We start from the raw sequence: 4,013 nt of genomic DNA, 5'->3' as shown, positions 1-4,013 counted from the left end.
GACCTCTACATGCTTTGTAAGTAGGAAAACCTGCAAAATCGGCAGTGTATCAAATACTTGTTCTCCCCACTGTACTTACCAAAATTGGTCCACACGGACCAAAGTGGGTTTGTTAAAAAAACCTTTATCCTTAAATTACCTCTGTCGACTATTACATATCTTAAATGCTTCCTCAGAAACAACAGCTCCTTGGGCCGTATTCTCTCGATTCAGAAAAAGCTTTTGATAGACTAGAACGGTCATATCTCTGGTCTGACTTGGAACGTATGGGAATTGGCTCCTATTTCATTTATATGATTAAAATGTGCCAATCCCTCAGCCATACTAATAACAGGCTATATCTGCTCCGTTCAGAATCACTAGAAGCATCAGACAAGGCGATCCGATGTCTCCTTTGCTTTTCTTATTATCCATGGAACCCCTGGACAATTCGTCAATCGAAAGGAAATAACCCCCAATTTCCCTCAAATCTACTGATCACTTAATCTCATTAAAATTGAAGGTAGCATATCGTTAGTTTACCGCAATTGCTGGAAGTCTATGGGTATCTTCTAGCCAGCTCCTCTCAAAAGCAGGGGAAATAGACCTTCTAGCATCTCCAAAGCTGAAGGTGATTGGTCATTTATAGTATTACAATGCTATATATAGTAAACAATATTTTATACATTTAGTTAATTTTACTGATAATAGTAAGAAATTAGATTCTATCAACTTCCTCATTTATGGACTACTTTGGGTTCTGCCTGAGCTCTCTTCCCACGAAACACTTTGCGTGGTTTTGTAAACAAAACTCCTGGAAGGCAGCCAAGCTGTTGCATACTCTGGTAGCCAAAGTGGCTAGCTTCTTACTCCCCATCAAAGGTTTGGCTTAGTGGCCAAAACAATTATCAACATTGATCAATACTTAGACAGTAATTTAAGAAGCCGAATTTAAGAAGTAATTTAATAACCCTGGCGTTGCAAACGCCATGCTCTATCAACTGAGCTAGATCCCTGCTGGCCATTCCCTCCCCTACCCTGGACGACGCTGGGCCAATTGTGCGCCGCCCCATGGGCCGGCTGCGACAGAGCCTGGATTCGAACCAGGATCTCTAGTGGCACAGTTACGACACCGTAGATAGCTAATAATATAACATGCCTTTATCCTTTTGAAACTTTGTGAATGAAATGTTAACTATGTTCTGATTGTTTATGCAATGTAAAATGTCAAAGGTGTGACTAATTGTCTCGTTAGCACCCCAAGACATTTCAATAGTTAATTGTGTTCACCTGTATTGTATTTAACCCCTGTTCTTTCTGTTTGAGGGGTAGTTTGAATTGAGAGAGAGAGAGAGAGAGAGAGAGAGAGAGAGAGAGAGAGAGAGAGAGAGAGAGAGAGAGAGAGAGAGAACAGTACTGTAACATCTCTGGGCTGGAATGTTCCTTTCAAAACTGTGGAGAGCTGAGCTGCCCCCTGCTGTAGAGTACAGAGTACTGCAATACAGGCCTGTAGACTCCCAACCTCAGTGCCTGTAGCAGTGTTTTTTAATCCTGGTCCTGGGAACTCATTGCTGTCATTCATCTTTGTCAAAGTGATTTCTTTCACTAAATTAGAAATTGTATTCACAGAGATTGAAGTGTTACCTACTGTTGCATACTGTATATACCTGTCATACCAGGCAGGGAAACAGTAGGGGTGTGTCCCAATTGCCACTCTATTCACTCTATAGTGCACTACTTTTGACCAGAGCCCAATGGGCACTAAATAGCGAATAGGGTGTAGTGAATAGGGTGTAGTGAATAGGGTGTAGTGAATAGGGTGTAGTGAATAGGGTGTAGGGAATAGGGTGTAGGGAATAGGGTGTAGTGAATAGGGTGTAGTGAATAGGGTGTAGGGAATAGGGTGTAGTGAATAGGGTGTAGTGAATAGGGTGTAGTGAATAGGGTGTACTGAATAGGGTGTACTGAATAGGGTGTAGTGAATAGGTTGCTTACATTGATTCAGTTGTATTCACAGAGAGTCTATGTATGGGCTGTATCGAGGTCTTTCATTTACTACTATTTCTTCTTTCGGTAATAAACAGTGATGAACTCAACACACACGCACATACACACACACACACACACACACACACACACACACACACACGCACACACACTCCTGAGCCCCACCCCTAAGACATTGGTACTTCATAGAGTCGAAAGTTCAGAAGGGTGTAGTTCCTCACTAATCAGGTATGGCGACTGACCTGTATCTGCTGCACAAAGGTCACTATAAAGGACTCTACTTCACTTGCTTTGGCAATGTTAACACACGTTTCCCATGCCAATAAAGCCCTTAAATTGAAATTGAGAGAGAGAGAGAGAGAGAGAGAGAGAGAGAGAGAGAGAGAGAGAGAGAGAGAGAGAGAGAGAGAGAGAGAGAGAGAGAGAGAGAGAGAGAGAGAGAGAGAGAGAGAGAACAGTACTGTAACATCCCTTGGCTGGAATGTTCCTTTCAAAACTGTGGAGAGCTGAGCTGCCCCCTGCTGTAGAGTACAGAGTACTGCAATAGAGGCCTGTAGACTCCCAAGCTCAGTGCCTGTAGCAGTGTTTTCTAATCCGGGTCCTGGGAACTCATTGCTGTCATTCATCTTTGTCAAAGTGATTTCTTTCACTAAATTAGAAATTGTATTCACAGAGATTGAAGTGTTACCTACTGTTGCATACTGTATATACCTGTCATACCAGGCAGGGAAACAGTAGGGTTGTGTCCCAATTGCCACTCTATTCACTCTATAGTGCACTACTTTTGACCAGAGCCCAATGGGCACTAAATAGCGAATAGGGTGTAGTGAATAGGGTGTAGTGAATAGGGTGTAGTGAATAGGGTGTAGTGAATAGGGTGTAGGGAATAGGGTGTAGGGAATAGGGTGTAGTGAATAGGGTGTAGTGAATAGGGTGTAGGGAATAGGGTGTAGTGAATAGGGTGTAGTGAATAGGGTGTAGGGAATAGGGTGTAGTAAATAGGGTGTAGTGAATAGGGTGTAGTGAATATGGTGTAGTGAATAGGGTGTAGTGAATAGGGTGTAGGGAATAGGGTGTAGTGAATAGGGTGTAGTGAATAGGGTGTACTGAATAGGGTGTACTGAATAGGGTGTAGTGAATAGGTTGCTTACATTGATTCAGTTGTATTCACAGAGAGTCTATGTATGGGCTGTTCGAGGTCTTTCATGTACTACTATTTCTTCTTTCGGTAATAAACAGTGATGAACTCAACACACACGCACACACACACAGACACACACACACACACACACACGCACACACACTCCTGAGCCCCACCCCTAAGACATTGGTACTTCATAGAGTCGAAAGTTCAGAAGGGTGTAGTTCCTCACTAATCAGGTATGGCGACTGACCTGTATCTGCTGCACAAAGGTCACTATAAAGGACTCTACTTCACTTGCTTTGGCAATGTTAACACACGTTTCCCATGCCAATAAAGCCCTTAAATTGAAATTGAGAGAGAGAGAGAGAGAGAGAGAGAGAGAGAGAGAACTACCGTGGGATATGCGTCAACAGCAACCTTGGGAAAATCCTCTGCATTATCATTAACAGCAGACTAGTTCATTTCCTCAGTGAAAACAATGTACTGAGCAAATGTCAAATTGGCTTTTTACCAAATTACCGTACGACAGACCACGTATTCACCCTGCACACCCTAATTGACAAACAAACAAACCAAAACAAAGGCAAAGTCTTCTCATGCTTTGTTGATTTCAAAAAAGCTTTTGACTCAATTTGGCATGAGGGTCTGCTATACAAATTGATGGAAAGTGGGGTTGGGGGAAAAACATACGACATTATAAAATCCATGTACACAAACAACAAGTGTGCGGTTAAAATTGGTAAAAAACACACACATTTCTTTCCACAGGGCCGTGGGGTGAGACAGGGATGCAGTTTAAGCCCCACCCTCTTCAACATATATATCAACGAATTGGCGAGGGCACTAGAACAGTCTGCAGCACCCGGCCTCACCCTACTAGAAT

The sequence above is a fragment of the Coregonus lavaretus genome (assembly GCF_964263955.1).
Source record: "Coregonus lavaretus genome assembly, contig: HAP1_SCAFFOLD_611, whole genome shotgun sequence".
Classification (NCBI taxonomy): Eukaryota; Metazoa; Chordata; class Actinopteri; order Salmoniformes; family Salmonidae; genus Coregonus; species Coregonus lavaretus.
This window is presented reverse-complemented; position numbering follows the sequence as displayed.